A 21,621-nucleotide genomic window follows, 5' to 3' on the forward strand; every position below is an offset into this window, starting at 1 on the left:
TTATGGCACACCGAAATGATGTTGTTTCATGCAAAATATTAAGTGTTCGATATTGGGTCAAGTGCAAGTGTGAGTTATAGTGCAGGTAAACATGGCGTCGCCATGCGTGCATGCATGCTGTGTGCAATTAAAATATTATGGCACACCGAAATGATGTTGTTTCATGCAAAATATTAAGTGTTCGATATTGGGTCAAGTGCAAGTGTGAGTTATAGTGCAGGTAAACATGGCGTCGCCCTCGTGCGTGCCATGCATGTCAAGCCGCATCTCCATTTTAGGTTTGTTTGCACATTATGTCCTATTATCGGGTTTGAGGGAGATTAATTTGGTTAGGTTGAGTGTCATGCAGGCGTCGCGTCCTCATGGCATGCATGGTCGGAGCCACATATCTCCATTTCTTTGAGCTTGTAAATTGATGTTTGTAATAGATATATATTTTTGACAAAAGGAGGTTTGAGAGAGATATTAATTCACGCTCTCATTCATCTCCGCTCTCTCTCTCCCTCCCTCCCTCTCTCTCTATCTCCTCTCTCTCTCTATCTCCTCTCTCTCGCTCTCTCTATCTCCTCTCTCTCGCTCTCTCTCTATCTCCTTCTGATTGATGGTTAAACATTCAAACTGTGAAAATTATGATCATGTTTTTGTAAGCTAATATATAGTATGAACTTGTTATATTGAGTTGTAAGTTATTCTGGTATATGTTTCATGGAGGTCTAAACGTTGTATTTTTTCCCTTGCCTTTCAGGTAGCAAGTGCTGCTGGGAAATATTCAAATGAGCCAAACAGTAAGCTGATTATTTTTAAATATAAAAACACATTTGTGAGATGGGACTGTATCGTTGAGACCAGAACATAGTTTATTAATCTGTTTCCACAGAGCTCAGTTTTTTCTCATAGTTCCAATATGGTAGTCTGGCAGTGTAAATTGTGTGCAGCTTCTTTGACTTCTAGAATACAGTTATTTAAACACTACAGACTGCAACACAGCCACTTTTCCAGAGTCAGTCCTCTTCCATGCCTCCATACTGATTGTATCTGTAAATTTAATACGCTAAATGCATTAAGTACTCATTTGTCAAGATATCATACTGCACAACTTAGCAGTAGACCAGAACAGAGTCTGAGCCCTGTGGTAATAAAATGCCCTTTGTGCGCATTTCGGGAACTCTTTTCTGAATCAATTTTCTTAAGTCATCTCAGAAAGCATTTAAAAAATAATGAAACAGTGACATGCCCATATAAGGATTGTAGCTATAGCACAAATGTTTACTCTTCATTCAATTGCCATAAAAACAGAGTACACCAATTAAGTCTTGCATCAGACTTAAAAGCTGTCGTTGTTGAGGATCCCCAAGACAGGATTTCTGAGGTCACTAGTGATTTGCATGAAGAATGTCCAGGCCAGAGCATAGAAGTGGTGGATGATGATGATCAATGTGACACTGACAATCTAAGAAATCAACTTAAAATGAACCTATCTTCCTTGTTCCTAAAGATGCAGGCTATCCTCCATGTCTCAAACACAGCTATTCAAGAATAGTAGACACACTTGAATCAGGTCTTCTCCTTATCTCAGCCCTTGATCAAGGAGTCAGTTAATGACATATTGCAGAGAAATGGTCACAATATTGCAGAACCTACACTGGATGAAGTTGTTGGCGCTGTCATGAACTGCAATGTTCTGTCTACATCTACCTCTGAAGGTGCAGAGTTGTGTTCAACCAAGCGCAGAAAAAGCTTTATGGAGCGCAACTATCCATGTGTAATGCCAGTAGAGTATCAGTTGGAGCAACCAGGACATACCAGCATGTATGTTCCCATCCTTTCAATGATTCAAGAGTTGTTTAAAAACACAGACATCCTTGACAAGATTACAGAACCAAATACTACATCTGGTCAATATGTGTCATGCTCTGATGGCTCCCATTTCCTTGAAAATGAGTTACTGTCAACAGGGAATCTCATCCTACCACTTCAGCTATATATAGATGATCTGGAAATTGCCAATCCGCTTGGCACATCACGTAAAATTCACAAACTTTGTGCTATATATTGGGTCCTTGCCAATGTGCCACCAAAATACCGATCAGCATTACACGCTATACAGCTGGCAATGCTGGTAAAAGTGACAGACCTCCGTAGGTATGGATATGCAGCTGTACTTGCTCCATTGCTGCGTGATGTTCATACTCTGGAACAAGATGGTGTTTTCATTGAAAGAGTTGGTCAGAATGTCAAAGGCACAATCTGGTGTGTTTCTGCCGACAATCTGGGCGCTCATGGATTCGGTGGCTTTGTGGAGTCATTTAGAGCAGGCTATGTTTGCAGATTCTGTCTGGCCACAAGTGAACAGTTTCAAACAACTGAAGTCAGAGAGGGAGAGTTTTCTCTGAGAACCAAAGTCAGCCATGACCTGCATGTACAAACTGCACATGACACTTCGAGCAGCCATTTTGGTGTTAAAGGTGGCTGTGTCTTACGTGAATCCCTGAATTACTTTCATACAATCACAGGATTTCCTCCAGATATACTTCACGATCTTCTGGAAGGTATGGTTCCCGTGGAGCTTTCTCTCTGTGTTAAAGAGATGATTCGGCGAAAGTACTTCACTTTAGAGTATTTGAACAAAAAGATTGCATCATTCCCGTATCAGCACGCTGATAAAGTGGATAGACCTCACCCAATTCCCCAAACATTTGTTTCTCGAGGAACAATAGGAGGCAATGGGCATGAAAATGCCACTCTGCTCCGACTGCTTCCATTACTTGTAGGCAGTGTAGTACCAGTGGGTGATGCAGCATGGGCAGTTTTGATGGAGCTGAAAGAGGTGCTAGAGTTAGCATTGTGCCCATCATATACTGATGAAACCTTAGACTATTTTCAGTGCAAAATCAGTGATCATAGACAGGTACTATTAGAGGTTTTCCCTGCAGTTAAACTCCGTCCTAAACATCACTATGTGGAGCATTATCCCGCTCTAGTTAAGTGCTTTGGACCCCTGCTGCATGTTTGGACCATGCGATTTGAGGCCAAGCACCGCTTTTTCAAAAGAGTGGTGCATGACACTCAAAACTTCAAAAATATCTTGAAGACGATGGCAATCAGACACCAACACATGATGGCATATCATCTTGCTTCACCATCATATTTCAAGCCAAAAACCCAGGCATCCAGGGTTGACTCTGTTCTGGTTTCATCTCTACCAGCAGTAGCTCAGGTACACATTAGAGGACACACAGTTAGTGACACAATCTACCAGACATCAAAGGTAACCATTGATGGCACAGACTATGTCTGTGGAATGTTTCTCTCCGTCAGAGTCAGTGGTGGACTGTCTACATTTAGCCAAATAGAACAGATCTACCTTGTGAATAACGAGGTTTCTTTTCTGTGTCGAGACTATGACTCCTGGTATATAGAACATCTTAGGTCCTATGAGCTGTCAACCACACAACCACATCTGTCCATCTACCTACAGTCTGGTCTCAATGATACAGTCCCACTCTCAGCATACAAGATCGATGGTCTGCTGCTGCTGACTCCCAAGCGATTCATTCAAGTGAAACGGAACTGAGTCCAGCTAATGGTGAATAGTTATTTTATTAATCAATTATTGTGTCTTTATTCACTCGTTGTGTAATTGACCAGTTTATATTCTGTATAAGTTCATATTCTGTATATGTTAATAATGACGCTTTCTGTGTTGTGTTTATGATTACTCCTTAGGTCCTTGAGCTGCTGTCTGTCGACCGGACCACATCTGTCCACTGTCCATCTACCTGCAGTCTGGTCACAACGAAACAGTCCCACTCTCAGCATACAAGATCGATGGTCTGCTGCTGCTGCTGACTCCCAAGCGATTCATTCAAGTTTCCATAGCACAATGGCAGCTGCCTCCCCACAACCCATGATCCTTCGTGTTGTTGAGCCAGACCGGGCTAGAAAATTAAAACTCAGTTCACGACCCGCCTCTGTTGATGCACTGATCACGATTATAAAAGAACAGTTGGAAATAGACCTTGACTTCAGTTTGCTGTATGAAGATCCAGACTTTGATGGGAAACTTACTTCCCTTGATGACATTACGGAATTGCCACAAAAAGCTGTCCTCGGATATGTGGGCTCCGAGGTACTTGAAACTGTTCACTCTCTCAACCGGTGCCCCGTCGATGCTGAGGGGGCTGTAGTCCTTGACCCCCGACCTCCTGAAGTCCACAATCATCTCTTTTGTTTTGCTGACGTTCAGGGAGAGGCAGTTCTCCTGACACCACTGTGACAGGTTCTCTACTCAGTGGTAGAGTTAGTGTTCTCAGTACAGAGTACAAGGCGATATACCAGGAGCCATAAACGCAACACAGAAGCGTTGGAAATTAATACCTCACCCCACATCCTTCTTTCAGATGAGTTTCTATTCCTTACTGTAATCAGTGATCATGACACAAGTCCAGTTCACTACCAGCCTGTGACAATCTCTATTGTCATTGAAAGTCATATCATGATCAGCTTCCCCAGATTTGGTGATTCCTTCCTGTAATGTTTGGACTAATCTATGCACTACCCCAAAGCACTTACCAACACCTCAAAAGTGTGTCTATAGAAACTCATCTGAAATGTCTTGTCATGTCAAAATAATACCTTCAAAAGTTGCTGTACTACTTTGCAGATGTTCAGCCAAATAGGTCCAAACTACTCAATGTACCTTGTTCTTTATTTTTTATGTAATATGTTTACATTTGAGAGTTTTACAGTTCGAATTTTCTTAACCGTCTATAGCTGGCATTATTGTAATTTCATCCAAGTAAGTTTTAGAGTTGAAAGAGTTTATCAGAATCTCAAAGGCAACATCCAAGTCCCAAACGTTTGTTTCTCGAGGAACAATAGGAGGCAATGGGCATAAATGCCACTCTGCTCTGACTGCTTCCATTGCTTGTAGGCAGTGGTAGAGTTAGTGTTCTCAGTACAGAGTACAAGGCGATATACCAGGAGCCATAAACGCAACACAGAAGCGTTGGAAATTAATACCTCACCCCACATCCTTCTTTCAGATGAGTTTCTATTCCTTACTGTAATCAGTGATCATGACACAAGTCCAGTTCACTACCAGCCTGTGACAATCTCTATTGTCATTGAAAGTCATATCATGATCAGCTTCCCCAGATTTGGTGATTCCTTCCTGTAATGTTTGGACTAATCTATGCACTACCCCAAAGCACTTACCAACACCTCAAAAGTGTGTCTATAGAAACTCATCTGAAATGTCTTGTCATGTCAAAATAATACCTTCAAAAGTTGCTGTACTACTTTGCAGATGTTCAGCCAATAGGTCCAAACTACTCAATGTACCTTGTTCTTTATTTTTTATGTAATATGTTTACATTTGAGAGTTTTACAGTTCGAATTTTCTTAACCGTCTATAGCTGGCATTATTGTAATTTCATCCAAGTAAGTTTTAGAGTTGAAAGAGTTTATCAGAATCTCAAAGGCAACATCCAAGTCCCAAACGTTTGTTTCTCGAGGAACAATAGGAGGCAATGGGCATAAATGCCACTCTGCTCTGACTGCTTCCATTGCTTGTAGGCAGTGGTAGAGTTAGTGTTCTCAGTACAGAGTACAAGGCGATATACCAGGAGCCATAAACGCAACACAGAAGCGTTATTATTAACATATACAGAATATGAACTTATACAGAATATGAACTGGTCAATTACACAACTAGAGTGAATAAAGACACAATAATTGATTAATAAAATAACTATTCACCATTAGCTGGACTCAGTTCCGTTTCACTTGAATGAATCGCTTGGGAGTCAGCAGCAGCAGACCATCGATCTTGTATGCTGAGAGTGGGACTGTATCCTTGAGACCTTGTAGGCAGTAGTATACTGCCCTGTCGAGGGCTAACCGCAGTAACTTGAAAAAAGTAAAAATTTAGTTATGAGTGAAATTGACCTTGTCAATAAATGTTTTATCTTGTGACCAAGTTTCAGATGTTAATGTCGCTCAGTTTTGGAGATATGGGGTTTTAAAAACTGCAGTAACTACAAAATCACACTCAAAACCCAGGCAGACCGCAGTAACTTCCAAACAGTGAAAAATGGCTTTAAAGTGTTTTGACTTGCCATCCAAAATGTGTTATAGGTAAATAGATGATAGTACCCAGATTTAACATGTATTAATGAAGTAATCTTTAGGCATACAAAAATATGACACAATTATTTTAATTAACCCCAAAAAAGCAGATATTGCACTCTGCTGCACGATTTCCTTAAATAATTATACAGGTAATGTACAGGCAAAGTGCAGTAACTTCAAATGCAATGTTGTTTTCCCTCCAGCTTTCATAACTTAACCTAGCCATTTTGAAAATGAAATTTAATACCTGAATATATTGGAATGATGATGATCCAAATAAAATGGCTAGGTGAAGTTATGAAAGCTGGAGGGAAAACAACATTGCATTTGAAGTTACTGCACTTTGCCTGTACATTACCTGTATAATTATTTAAGGAAATCGTGCAGCAGAGTGCAGTATCTGCTTTTTTGGGGTTAATTAAAATAACTACGTCATATTTTTGTATGCCTAAAGATTACTTCATTAATACATGTTAAATCTGGGTACTATCATCTATCTACCTATAACACATTTTGGATGGCAAGTCAAAAAACTTTAAAGCCATTTTTCTCAGTTTCACTGTTTGGAAGTTACTGCGGTCTGCCTTGACAGGGCAGTATAGTTAGTGTACTGTATAGTGTTCTTAGTACAGAGTACTGTAGTGTTCTAGTTATCATTCTGCAAACATAGCCTGCTCTAAATGACGGATGGTGCCTCTGACATTCTGACTAACTCTTTCAATGAAAACACCATCTTGTTCCATGATACATCATGGAGCAAATACATGCAGCTGCATTTCCATATGTAGGTATGTGCACTATTAACAGTATTGCCAGCTGTATAGCATGTAATGTGGATTGGTATTTTGGTTCCACATTGGCAGGACCCAATATACAGCACAACGTTTGTGAATTTTACATGTGCCAAGCGGATTGACAATTTTCAGATAATCTATACATTTTATTCTGTACTGTACATAGATACACTGTGTTATCCCAACGGTCACAATAGTTGCCGTCAACATGTTTGCTCATTCTATGACCACACTATACAAATTTGAGTAATTCAGCCAGGATGTAAACGGCTCTGGTCATGTGCACTGCACATATTGAGACCCTTTATTATTTCAATATTTGCTGGAAATACATTGATACATCATTCAGTAACATTTTCAGAGCCTTATAACAAACATTATTACACTATTGTGACCAGAGGGATTAAATGTGTAATATACATTACATTGTATGTACATGTTATACATGCATGTATTTATTTTCTATATATATTTTCTATATATATATATTTTCAATTTTAACATTGCCATAATGTTGGAGAGGGCAACACAATGTTTTTGTAAGATAAATAGATGTATACTCTTTGAATAGAAATAAATATAAAGAGTTTGAAGTTGTAACACAATGTTTTTGTAAGATAAATAGTTTCGATGAAGAACAAAACCTCCTAAATGCATACAAAAAAAGGGGAAAACTTCATATCTGCACTTTGCAAGGCACTAATACCTGGTCGGTATTGTTAACATATATAGTCCAAAAACAGTGTACGGTGTTTACAGTGTTATTGTACATTGCTAACATACAGATTATATATGTATACTCTTTTATACTCTTTGAATAGAAAAAAATAAAAGAGTTGTTTGAAGTTGATATAATGTGCTTGTGTAGTTATTTTTCTGTTAACTTTTTCACATGGATTTTAAAACTGAACCTTAAGTTATAGTAACTGCAAATATTTGAGTTGATTAACTTAGAAATTTGAGTTGATTAACTTAAAAGAAATGAGGCATGGGATGGCCTCAATGTCGTTGAGTTCTGTTAACTTAATCACATGGATTTAAGGTTGAACCTTAAGTCACAGTAACTGAACATATTTGAGTTGCCTCCACTTGAGAACCTTAAGTCACAGTAACTGAACATATTTGAACTGCCTTAACTGAGAACTGTAAGTCACAGTAACTGAACATATTTGAGTTGACACCACTTGAGAACCTTAAGTCACAGTAACTGAATATATTTGCATTGCCTTAACTGAGAACTGTAAGTCACAGTAACTGAACATATTTGAGTTGACACCACTTTAGAACCTTAAGTCACAGTAACTGAACATATTTGAACTGCCTTAACTGAGAACTGTAAGTCACAGTAACTGAACATATTTGAGTTGACACCACTTGAGAACCTTAAGTCACAGTAACTGAACATATTTGAACTGCCTTAACTGAGAACTGTAAGTCACAGTAACTGAACATATTTGAGTTGACACCACTTGAGAACCTTAAGTCACAGTAACTGAATATATTTGCATTGCCTTAACTGAGAACTGTAAGTCACAGTAACTGAACATATTTGAGTTGACACCACTTGAGAACCTTAAGTCACAGTAACTGAACATATTTGAACTGCCTTAACTGAGAACTGTAAGTCACAGTAACTGAACATATTTGAGTTGACACCACTTGAGAACCTTAAGTCACAGTAACTGAATATATTTGAATTGCCTTAACTGAGAACTGTAAGTCACAGTAACTGAACATATTTGAGTTGACACCACTTGAGAACCTTAAGTCACAGTAACTGAATATATTTGAATTGCCTTAACTGAGAACTGTAAGTCACAGTAACTGAACATATTTGAGTTGACTCCACTTGAGAACTGTAAGTCAGAGTAACTGACCATATTTGATTTGACTTAACTGAGAACCTTAAGTCACAGTAACAGACCATATTTGAGTTGCCTTAACTGAGAATTGTAAGTCTTAGCCAACTGAAAACATTTGAGTTTATCAACTTAAAAAAATTGAGGCCATGTATGGCCTCAATTTTTTTAAGTTCTGGAAACTTATTCGGGTTTACAGTGTGTGCATCCATGCCTCAGCGCGATTTTTAACCCTGGTGGTTCTTATGGGTGTCATGTTGTTGAGTATTGCTGTGAATTTGGTTTTGAATCCAAGCCATGTTTCTTCAACCTGTGTACCACTGAGTTCATCTGACCAGTCCAAGCTCCCCAGTTCTAGGTTAAAGGCCTCTCTAGAGTAAGTTTTAAGGTCTCTAGATGTGACTGTTTTGTGACAGCCGGCCTTCTGTTTTAGCTTTTTGCGGGTACAGAAAATCATATAATGATCACTTAACCCGCATGCTATCACCCCTTTATTGGAGATCATTGACTTGTCAGAGGTCAAAATGAGGTCAATGGTGGTTTGTGTCGAATCACATACCCTTGTGGGTTGGGTGATTAGCTGGCTGAAACCGTGCAGATCAGAAAATCTACTGAAGGCCTTGAAGACGGGTGCTGCTTTACGCAGCATATCCGTGTTCCAGTCCCCAATAAGAATTTTTTCTACCCCCTCCACTCCAGCTAAACACCCATCAAGTGTGTATATATATATATTGTATACTTGTATGCCGTGACAAATAAAACTCTTGACTTGAGGGGTTTACATTACAGCGCTGTATATTTGCCGATCAACCAATTCATTGTTGGAAAGATGAATTTGTCGCCTTTCGATCGTCACCCTACTCAACCTATTGCGTGCTTCCTGTCTCGAGTTACAAGACGAAACCTCTGACGAGTGTCATTTGACGAGCCATTCGGACAAGTGACCACGTCCGGTTTGGCCGGGTCCTGAATGGATCGGTTACCGCTGATGGCGAAAATGATTGACCGACCACCTTTGTAGCCAATGAAATTCTGGAGCCAACGGTATCTTACATGAGGGCTGATTCCTATGGTAAACGGAGAGAAGAAGATGTTTCCTCATTCGCCGTCCAAATCAATGAGCAGTCCGCCATTTTGGACGAATTATTACCGATACAAGGATTACAAAAACATCTGTAAAACACAAATTTTCCCAGGGATTGTTATGTTTGGACCTGTACTGTAGTTCTGTTTCGTTAAGGGGCTCTGCTTGGCATCACCTACTGCACTCCCTCGCGTACGTGCACGCGTACTGAATAACATTCCACAAATATACCTTTAATACCAGTATTAGTCTGACCACACCCCTCATCAGCTTACCTTCATAAGCAGGTGTGTGGTCACCTGCTCTCCTCCTTCTCGCTTTCACCACAAGGAAGTGCCTTCGGTAGTACCCCACTTGACGTGTTTGTTAGTTGAAAAGAGTTGTGACTGGTTTACATTGTGCTTAATCTTTTCTTCTCTCACTTTGTTGTATAAGAAAAGGTTTGGGTCATAATGTATTCCGCGGAGAGTAGACCCGCTAGACCTACTCTTCACCACCGGTTCTCCATTCCCGCCTCCGTCGTGCGCTTCGGTGCTGGGCTGTTGCCACTCTCGTGGTTGCCGACCCAGCCCGGGAGACTGCCGGTGGATAGTTTTCCTCACCGACGAGCTGAGGGTTCGGTGCCGTCGCTCCGGCGATGGTCTGATCTCGACTCTGGTTCCTCTGGTTCTGGGGAATCGCCCGTTGATGAACGGGGGATTGTTTTGGAGCCGGAGGATTTGCGACGAAAACTTTTTGCGTCTGCTCGCTCGCGTCGCAAGATGGTGGCGTGCAGACGCGAACGGCCTGGGTTTGGGGAATTGCTGGAGACCAGCGAGGATGCGTCCGACTCTGGATTTCTGATGGAAACTGAGGACTTCATGGAGGAGGCGGACGGATTCTTGTATGATGGTCCCGTGGAGGAGAGTATCCCTCCTCCGGAGACCCCGGAGGGGGGAGAAATGGCTCCATGGGGCGCCTTGTTCGAGGATGTCGAGGAACCGCCCTACTGTCGGCCGCATCGGATTGTGGCTCCTTGACCAGTCGCAGCCTGCTGTATGCGAGGGATGCGGGGTCGGTGGAGGAAGGTTCGCAGGGGGAACTGCGGGCCTTGTTTCCCGAGCTCATGGCGGTAGCCGCCACCGCAAACGGTGTGCCGCTGCCGCTGCCATTGCCTGCACCTGTCCCTGATGACCTTATAGGCCATCCCTGGCAGCGTCCCCCAGTGAGAGGGGTGGACGTTGTCTACCCATTTTTCCCATCGATGGGGGCCTATGTTCGTCGGGGTCAGGCGGTGTCCAACATCATGGGACTAACTCCCGCCTACGTACCAGTTACGCGGGTGTCGGGGTTAGTCAAAGGTATGGGGGAGGGCGTGCCTCGGCTTGACAATCCGATGGCCGCGCTCCTCTGTCCGGATATGGTGTGGGAACCCCTATGCAAGCCGGTCCTCCAGGGGAAGTCGGCTAGGCGATTGGCTTATTGGGGTGACCAGTCATTCATCGCTGGTACACAATCGCTGGCTGCGGCGTCTAACATCGCCCACCTGGCTAGATTTGTATCGGGGATAATGACAGGCGGCACGGATCTGAACGAGGTAAAATGCGATCAGATCACCCAGGCTGCGGGAGCTGTCCTGCACTTTTCCCAGGTGCTGGCCATAGCCATGGGGAAAGTGCGCGCCCTGGCCACCCTGGGCCAGCGTCACCTTTAGCTGGAGCAGGCCCGTGTGCCAGAGAAGAAGAGAGCCCCTCTTCTGACGGCCGCCCTCTCCGACGCTGGCCTGTTCGGGAAGGCCCTGCAATTGATGACCTCAACATGCAGAGAAATGGCAGAGGAGAGATCCGTCCTTCAACCCCATTTTCCGCCTCCCGTCCTTGCCGGTGGGGGCAGAAGGCTTCCGCGACGTCGAGCTGTCTCCGTCGCCGCTACCACTGCCTCCGCCGCCGCTGCTGGCCCTGCCAAGAGGGCCAGGGGACGAAACGGCGCTTCGGCCACCGCCGGCCCATCCCAGACCGGAGGAGACAGTAGGGAACGTCGTGTCCAGCAGACTGTAACCTACCGTCCCTTTGGGGCTCCCCGGGGTGGCAAGACTCGAGCGGCGCGAGGTGGCAGACGCCGTTAGGAGTGACTTTTTCCCCTCTGTGTCCCCTCCCCTACACCCTTCCCGGCCCCTCTGTGATATTGTGCCTTACGCTTTATTAGTTTTAATAAAAAAAGTTCCCCGACATAAGGGGGACTGTGTTTGGCCGAACAAACTGTGTGTTTCTTCATACAAATCATATGGTGGGGTTGTGTATATATGAATCTACCCTGTTTACGTTGGGGGGTGAGTTGTGTTGTGTTACGAGGTTAAGCAAGGTCTGCAACTTACACTCGGTAATAGGTTCTATTTAGCTTGATGCTCCACATGCAATTAGAACTGGTGTTATTCCATTGCTTTAACTAAGTATATGTGTTTTCACAATGCTGTGTTGTTAGTTGCAGTAATGCTCGTACGCACACTTTTCACGGCCTAGCCATTACTCTCGTTCGGCGTTCTTTCCTATGTATGACATAGGCCAGGGGTTCCCAAACTTTTCAGGCCAGGGCCCAGAAAATAAGGCGTCAGAGAGCCGCGGCCCAATGCACATCGTCGGGCTTTTTTTTTTCTTTTTTGCCAGGCGACCGATTTTTTAAGCCAAATATCACTTCAATCCTATTAAGTTAGTTCAAGTTAGTTATTCATTTATATGTGCTATTTATGAGAGGGCTAACTTGTTGCAAAATAATAATGATAATAATCATAGCCTCATTAAAATACTATTGTTGCTTCGGTTGTTTTCAGCGTTTTATGTGCATAATCTGTTATTTAGTTTGAAATGTTTGTTGAAATAAGTAGATTTTTCGTTTTTGTTTATTTATTAAGTTAATATAAAACCATATAGTCACATTTTAGAATACAATAGAATAGAATTTTATAATACAACTAGAAACACTGTCCTGGCATGCTTCTAAGTTCAGTGGCCTGACAAAAAAAAAAAAAAAAAAAAAAAAAAACATTTTTTTTTTTATTTTTTTTTATTTTTTTTATTTTTTTTTAAATCATCTCGCGGCCCACCCGTGGCTGCTCGCGGCCCACCTTTGGGTCGCGACCCCGACTTTGGGAACCACTGACATAGGCAACGGGTATGGGATTCACGCACAGGCGACTTGTGTTTTGTTGTAAACCCTTTTACACTTTTTGTGGGTAGCAGGCATTGTATTAGCTTATGCTATGCATTGCTTTCTACCGGAGGTTTTTCAAGATGGCTACGGTTGTGTTTCTGTGTGTAGGGATAAAGGGTGTGTTTTCGGGAGGGGGTGTCGAATAAACCCCTCCTTTTTCCCACTTGATTGGTTTAGAGGATTTTTGATCTTTTCTGCTGAGCCAGTCAGGGCCAAGCCAGTGCTTGACAGGGGGGGGGGGGGGGGGGAGGGGTATTCTACCGACTCCTGTTATGACAGGATCCGGTGGGTTTTTCCCCGCCCGTTGTAGCGTTGTTGCTATGGCGACGCCTTCCATGAGCTGGTGTCTTAAAGATGTCGAGGTTGGGCGCAGGGCTTACAGGCCTGCTGCGCCCGGTTTATGTGTCAAACTTGAGTCTATTGGTCACGTGTCTCACAGTTTACATATCTTTTTTCTTGACCGTAGTCTCATGTGGGAAGGTGTTTCTGGGAGAGTCTGGTCTTACACTCTGATTAAAAGGAGTGACTGGATTAAAATCATGTGAAAAACAGTGTTTTTACTCCCAGCTGTGCAGTTGGGTCATACGGGTGATGCCTTTTCTTTATTTTTATAAAGAGTTGAATGTGTCTTGATGGATTGGAAATGAGGGTCCCTGATGGAAACAAGACTAACGTCTTTCTCAGGTCTGCCTCCCCTTATCTTTTTGTGTGTATTCCTGTACTGCAGTCTGTTGGGTAAATTTTTTCATTCATTCATTCATGGAGTTGATTGCATCTCGCCCCTCTTGTCGTTTCCCTGGGCGTCTTGGGGATTCAATATGGTGGTCTAAACGGCCTATTGTTGATGTGGGTATGTCCAAACGCACACATAGTGCTGGCTCAGGATGTGCTTTTGGGCCATTTGCTGACTGGCGCGCCTTGTTTGCTTGGGTGAAACAGCGTTTTTATGGAGCAATTGGGATGGGGGTTTTTCCTCTTCCGACATCCTGTGTGTTGTCGATGGGTTCCCGTTCATGTCAGGGGATGATGACGGAATGGGTCTGGACATATGGGGAAGGGTCTCATGCCCTAGGGGTGGGCCACCGGACGCGGTTCATACCGACACGTCTGGGTGGCGCCTTCTTTTTTGTGTTGGGATCAAACGCGCATATCTGCCCCTTCTCCTGGGGTTGGCAGGTCGGCGTGATTAGGGCACGGGACTGGTTCTGGTCGCGCTGGTCCAGATCAGTTGCACCCGTTGTCCGCTGGGGATGCAGATCTGCTGTTCTGGTACCCTGAGGGACTTGGGGTTTTTTCAGGGGGAAAAATGCTAGGTCGATCCGGGTGTCACAGGGTTGAGCGTTATGGGACCCTTGTTGGGTGCGTTGTATTCTGCACTGTCGTAATGGCTTACGGCCGTGCCGACCTGTACGCGTCCGATCTCGTTGGATCTCGGCCGCTGTACGGGTTGGTCTTGGTTGGTACTTGGTTGGGTGACCTCCTGGGAATACCGAGTGCGGGGTGCTGGGGCTGGTCTTCCATTTTTACGCTCTTCTCTTGCGTTTTGGCGCTGAGGAGCCTGTTGGGTGGTTTTAACCTCCTCGGGGACCCTGTGCTCCCCGTATCACCGGGCCCGGTCCGGGGTGATGCTCGTTGACCCGTAGGCCCGGGATAGCCCTGTTGGGAACCGGAACGCGGGCTGCGGCGGTGCCGCAGGTGTGTTTCGGGGTTTCTTTCCTGAGGGGTTATGGGACCAACCATTGCATGGGGTGATGCCTGGGTGGTTGGTTCTCTGGTGTGTTGCTGCAGTGTCAACTCCCGGTTCTCCGGTTGAGGGTGCCCCCTGCACGTTCATGACGTCTGCCAATCGTATGGGCTTTTTCTGTGGGCAGCTGTCAGGGGCCGAGTGGTCTACGGATCCCACTTCTGACGTGCTGTTTGAAAGCTTGGTTATGCGACAACGCCAGCATACGGCCCTTCCGCCGGGGCGGCTGTTTCAGCTGTCCTTTCTGGCGCCTGCCTCGTCCGCAGTTTCCAGGCTTGGGTTGACAGCCTGTTGCCTGGTCTTTTTCCCCGGTGCACTGCCTGCTTCCGTTGGTTAACTCTTGTGTGTTATGACCATGCTGTCTGCCTGTTGCAGGGCTTGTGTTCCAGGCGGTGTGCTGTTGGGGAGGACAGGGCCCGCTCGGCTGAGGGGCCTTTTGTCCGAATACGCTGGCGATGTGGGGGGCGGGGTTACTAGGTGCCCCCCTGGTGGGGTCTTGATGCTGGCATCATGGACTTCTCCGGGCCCCCATTCCAGGGAGTCCAGTCCTTTTGGTGGGTCTGGGTCTTCCTTCGCGCTCCGCTGCTACGGCCTTGCCACGGGGTTGGGTTTGCCCTTGACCCCGTGATTCTGGGGGCAGTGACGAGGTTGTTCCTACGTTCGTTCCCGGGTGGCATGCGGGTTGTGCGTGGGTGTAGTCGTGGGGTCAAGCCACGGTCTGCTCACCCTGTGCGTTGGGTTGCTTGAGTGCCTCTTCGCACGGTCGGGTCCGTCGCCCTCCCGTGAGGCCCCTAATAGGGGGGATGCCCTCCATTAGGGGGGGTCGGGGGGGCTTGGCCCTCCCTGTTCTGATGGTTGTGGGGGGCTGTCAGCGGGGTGTATTTGTCAGCCAGCGGCTCCGCTTGGCCTCCCTTGTGCAGTAGGTGATGCCAAGCAGAGCCCCTTAACGAAACAGAACGTTAGGTTATGGCTATAACCAAGTTCTGTTAGTTAGGGGCGACGCTTGGCATCAGACGGCCGCTGCAGCCCTTGACCTCACCTTGTGGTGAAAGCTTGGGAAGGAGGAGAGCAGGTGACCACACACCTGCTTATGAAGGTAAGCTGATGAGGGGTGTGGTCAGACTAATACTGGTATTAAAGGTATATTTGTGGAATGTTATTCAGTACGCGTGCACGTACGCGAGGGAGTGCAGTAGGTGATGCCAAGCGTCGCCCCTAACTAACAGAACTTGGTTATAGCCATAACCTAACGATAAGACTACAGGTTATGGAAAAGTTATGTTTTCCAGCTCCTACCTCTCAACTGGAACTCAAACAGGCATCTGGCAACAAGTAAACACAACGTGAGTCACTTGTATTTTTATTTCAGTGTTCAAACCTTGTGGAAGAAAGTTCAGAATGTTTCCCTTCAAAAGAGACCAGACTCATGCATGTGGTTCAAGTAATAAATCGCAAATAACTTTGGGTATGCAATCGTCAGGCGTTTTATGCAAAATGTGCCCTCAGCTTAAGGGGTTAAGAAAATGTTTGAGTTTGTTAAATACATGCTTTAGATTTTTTAAGTGGCGACTGACGTCTTCTTTTTCTGTAGCCACATACAGCTCGCCCTCTTTAAGTTGACACAAAGCCAGCCCCTTTCGTGACGGTGGTTTGCAAGCCTGGGGCTTTTGTGACCGCAGTCACTTGCTGATGGGGTGCGACCACTTTAGAAAATACCAACCAAGCGTGAACGCGGGGGTGGGGGTGTGTCAAAAATATATCAGGTATGAATTTCAAAGATACCCAGCGTACAATATGGGTTTAACACAGCTTTACAGTGGGGTCTGGAAGCTCGGAGTTGCTAATAAACAGTTTAAATCATTGTTACAAAGCGAGTGGTACTTACAGAGCGAGCCGTGTATTTCCGCCATTGGTGTCACCGCGCATGCGCACCAAGCAGCCAAATGCGAATATGCGAATATAGCGAATAAAAGAAATAAATAACGATCATAAAAACGAGTATACTCGTTTTTGGTGCAGAACCAGTTAATGGGTTATTGATCGTTAACGTTACCAATGATCGAGTAAGGAACGTGCTTACAATTTGCAACCCTATCTCAAACCGTTCAATCTCAAGCAGGGATCCAGGCTCATGAACACAGGAATCTGCCACAGCTCTGTGTCCTGGATGATAGAAACACTGCTCTCTGCACCACAGCTCTGTGTCCTGGATGATAGAAACACTGCTCTCTGCACCACAGCTCTGTGTCCTGGATGATAGAAACACTGCTCTCTGCACCACAGCTCTGTGTCCTGGATGATAGAAACACTGCTCTCTGCACCACAGCTCTGTGTCCTGGATGATAGAAACACTGCTCTCTGCACCACAGCTCTGTGTCCTGGATGATAGAAACACTGCTCTCTGCACCACAGCTCTGTGTCCTGGATGATAGAAACACTGCTCTCTGCACCACAGCTCTGTGTCCTGGATGATAGAAACACTGCTCTCTGCACCACAGCTCTGTGTCCTGGATGATAGAAACACTGCTCTCTGCACCACAGCTCTGTGTCCTGGATGATAGAAACACTGCTCTCTGCACCACAGCTCTGTGTCCTGGATGATAGAAACACTGCTCTCTGCACCACAGCTCTGTGTCCTGGATGATAGAAACACTGCTCTCTGCACCACAGCTCTGTGTCCTGGATGATAGAAACACTGCTCTCTGCACCACAGCTCTGTGTCCTGGATGATAGAAACACTGCTCTCTGCACCACAGCTCTGTGTCCTGGATGATAGAAACACTGCTCTCTGCACCACAGCTCTGTGTCCTGGATGATAGAAACACTGCTCTCTGCTCCACAGCTACTGCTTGAACCGTTACCTTCTTCTTGGTGCATCCGGACTGGACGAGGATGGCGAAGTCTCCGATCTCGTGGGGAATCTCGTGCAGGAGGATGGTGATGGTCGTGACCGTTCCCACCGCAGGACCCACCAGGAAGGACGCCCCGATGGCCAGGCCGTCGGTGAAGTTGTGGGTGAAGTCGGCCGCAAGATTCAGGTACGCAGACACCTTGATGTCTATAGTTAGTGAGAGAATCAGCCAATGAGACGCACAAGAGCTACAGCTGCAGACTTAAGAGAGTATTATCTACACTATCTAGTAAAGTATGAAACTGTTTCAAGTGCCTTCTGTCTACTAAAAGGTGCATCAGTGTTAATGCTTGTTTTTATTTATGTTTTCAGTTCTTAAAAGTGTTGGGTTTATAATTCAGTTAGACATTAGTGTAAAAACACTGAAGTCTGCGTTCAGGATGACAGCATGTACATTAATTACTACTGTATATAGTAATAATACCAAGAAAAAGGTCTCTAAGTTGACTCACTAAACAGCTGTTTGAGAACGGGATCAAAAGGTCCGTCTGAAAACATGTTGGATGAATAAATTATCTCCTCACCCGGGCTTTTCTCTTCATCTTTCTCTTTCTTTGGTGGCTTCTGATCTTTGCCTTCCTTCCCCTCTTTCGTCATTTCCTCCCCCTCGTCTTCCTCTCCGTCGCTCTCCTTTGCCTTGGGAGCGGCTGGCGATGGAAGGACAAACACAAAGCATCATTTAATGCTACTTCGCTAAGAGCAACCATAACAAATATATAATTTGAAATGGGCTCAGATGTAGTGACATTCAGCAACTATTGGACGAGGAGGGGATGTTGGATGGGGGAGTGCAGGAGAATGGAGGAGAGGGATAGAGGAGAGGAATAGAGGAGAGGAATGGGGAGGAGGAGAATAGAGAGGAGAGGGATAGAGGAGAGGAAAAGAGGAGAGGAATAGAGAGGAGAATAGAGAGGAGAGGAATAGAGGAGAGGAATAGAGAGGAGGAGAATAGAAGAGAGGAATGGAGGAGAGGAATAGAGATGAGGGGAATAGAGAGGAGAGGAATGGATGAGAGGAATGGAGGAGAGGAATGGAGGAGAGGAATAGAGAGGAGAGGAATAGAGAGGAGAGGAATAGAGGAGAGGAATAGAGAGGAGAATAGAGGAGAATAGAAGAGAGGAATAGAGGAGAGGAATAGAGGAGAGGAATAGAGGAGAGGAATAGAGAGGAGGAGGAATAGAGAGGAGGAGGCATAGAGGAGAGGAATAGAGGAGAGGAATAGAGAGGAGAGGAATAGAGAGGAGAGGAATAGAGGAGAGGAATAGAGGAGAGGAATAGAGAGGAGAGGAATAGAGAGGAGAGGAATAGAGAGGAGAGGAATAGAGGAGAGGAATAGAGAGGAATAGAGAGGAGAGGAATAGAGAGGAATAGAGAGGAGGAGGAATAGAGGAGAGGAATAGAGAGGAGAGGAATAGAGAGGAGAGGAATAGAGGAGAATAGAGAGAGGAATGGAGAGGAGAGGAATAAAGAGAGGAATGGAGAGAATATAGAGGAGAATAGAGAGGAGAGGAATAGATCGGTTCCCAGCAGAGAGAGCTACCAGGTGAATGACTTGTGTTCCCAGAGACCTACCGTGTGAATGACTTGTGTTCCCAGAGACCTACCATGTGAATGACTTGTGTTCCCAGAGACCTACCATGTGAATGACTTGTGTTCCCAGAGACCTACCGTGTGAATGACTTGTGTTCCCAGAGACCTACCATGTGAATGACTTGTGTTCCCAGAGACCTACCATGTGAATGACTTGTGTTCCCAGAGACCTACCATGTGAATGTCTTGTGTTCCCAGAGACCTACCATGTGAATGACTTGTGTTCCCAGAGACCTACCATGTGAATGACTTGTGTTCCCAGCAGATAGACCTACCATGTGAATGACTTGTGTTCCCAGAGACCTACCATGTGAATGACTTGTGTTCCCAGAGACCTACCATGTGAATGACTTGTGTTCCCAGAGACCTACCATGTGAATGACTTGTGTTCCCAGAGACCTACCATGTGAATGACTTGTATTCCCAGCAGTGCATGTGAGCGGATCGGAGCGCGAGCGGCGCGGGGCGCGGAGCGGCCGGTTTTGACGTGAGCGAGGAGTGGGTTTTAAAATGAGTCGGCGCGACGTCCGGAGCGAGAGTTCTCCTCCGCTCCAATCCACTCCAGGCCGCTCACAGTGGTTTAACACTGATGTAATATATACATGCAGTACAATGCCAAAGCAACAGATGGCGATGTACAAACATGAAGGCCATTTTCAACCAATGAGAAGGGTGAACCTGTGATAGGCTGTTCGTTCAGGCTTTGTCACTGTAGAGACGCCCACACTCAATCCAGTTAGAAAAAGTATCGACGCCATTGTTGTTGACGTTAGCTTACATGCTAACGTTAATGGCAGCGACCATAGCATTGTGGCTCGGCTAGCCTATCATCGCTTAATAGAGATAGTGAATGGATAAACAACGTTATTTAACATTGCAGAATGGCTACAATTACAATGCGGCTCAATACAAACAATTGTTAAGGGGCCCAGGGGGTGTAGACTGTTGTAGTTTGAGCTCATTTACACCATGCTCCAAAAAAAGAAGAAAAAAAACTGCCGAGCGATCTGGCGCGGGGAGCGGGGAGCTCTCGATTCAAGGTGAGCGGGGAGCGAGCGGAGAGCGACTTGGGGGCGGGGTCAACATGAGTGATTAGCGGAGCGGACCAAGCTTTAAAGAGCGAAGAGCGGATTTCTCGGCCGCGCCGATCCGCTCACGTGGTCTGATTCCCAGAGACCTACCATGTGAATGACTTGTGTTCCCAGAGAACCCACAGGCCGACGGAGCGGTCATGGTCGTGAGCGGCGCCTGTGGAGAAGCAGGAGAGACGTTCTGTATGAATAACATCTCAGCCACAGACTCATACCCCCCCCGACACTCAACTAACCGCCTCGGCCAGTCCTTCATACCAGCGGCCATCAGGCTCCACAACAGTGGGCAGGGACTGCTGCCAGACACCCAACTAGAACTAATAGGAACCAAAGGAGGACAATAACACTACCTTATGCATATTGCACCTTATGTGAATACTGTGATACTGTGAATACTGTATATTTCAGTTAGTTAATTAGTAAATTATAACACTACCTTATGCATACTGCACCTTATGTGAATACTGTATATTTCAGTTAGTTAGATAGTAAATTATAACACTACCTTATGCATACTGCACCTTATGTGAATACTGTATTTTTTCAGTTACCGGTAGTTAGATAGTAAATTATATTGACTTATTTGTTTACACTGCTTGTGTTGTTTTTACAACCTCAGTGTTTCCCCTACCATTGCACCGCCAACCGGACGCCCCGCCCCTCCAGAACAAATATATTTAAAAAAAATATATATATATATATATATATATTTTTTTTATTAAAGTTTGCTTTAATCAGCTAAATTATAGCTAAATTATACATAAATCGGTTTTCATATAAATCAATCTTCACTAAGACATTAAACCGGTGGTGCAGCGCGGTCTACGGAGACGCAGAAACCAAATCCATTCCGAGACAACTCCGAGACTGACTAGCATCGCGCGTAACAAGTCTCAGGGCTAGATCCACAAAGAATAGATTGCACGGTGCTAATTGCACCCTTACTTACAATTCACTATGAATTGAAAAGGGGGGACCCTGGTGTAAATAAGACGAAAGTCTTTCTCTGGTCTGCATCCCCTTAACAATTGTGTGTATTGAGCCGTACTGTATTATACCCATTCTGCAATCTGTTAATAAAGTTTTCATTCAATCAATCACCTTGTTAATATTTATTCACCTAATTTATGTGCAATAATTTCATTTCAGCTCAGTGTAGAGAAATGCACCGATACTAACAACCGCCTTACTAGTAGTTTTGGGGGCCTACCACCCCCCCCTGAAAAAAAT

General features: G+C 45.0%; 1 pseudogene across 1 annotated transcript in view; it reads right to left on the reverse strand.

Annotated features, from left to right (window-relative positions):
- LOC311242175 (zinc transporter Slc39a7-like) overlaps positions 1 to 21,621 on the reverse strand; it is a 53,956-nt pseudogene that overhangs the window by 10,849 nt on the left and 21,486 nt on the right. The window contains exons 6-9 of the transcript in view: positions 20,482 to 20,548; positions 19,539 to 19,603; positions 18,235 to 18,357; positions 17,661 to 17,857 (exon numbers count right to left, since the gene is read on the reverse strand). The product of the transcript in view is annotated as a zinc transporter Slc39a7-like (transcript). The remainder of the gene's footprint in view (positions 1 to 17,660; positions 17,858 to 18,234; positions 18,358 to 19,538; positions 19,604 to 20,481; positions 20,549 to 21,621) is intronic.

This window comes from Notolepis coatsorum (genome assembly GCF_963971535.1).
Source record: "Notolepis coatsorum genome assembly, chromosome: 15".
Classification (NCBI taxonomy): domain Eukaryota; kingdom Metazoa; phylum Chordata; class Actinopteri; order Aulopiformes; family Paralepididae; genus Notolepis; species Notolepis coatsorum.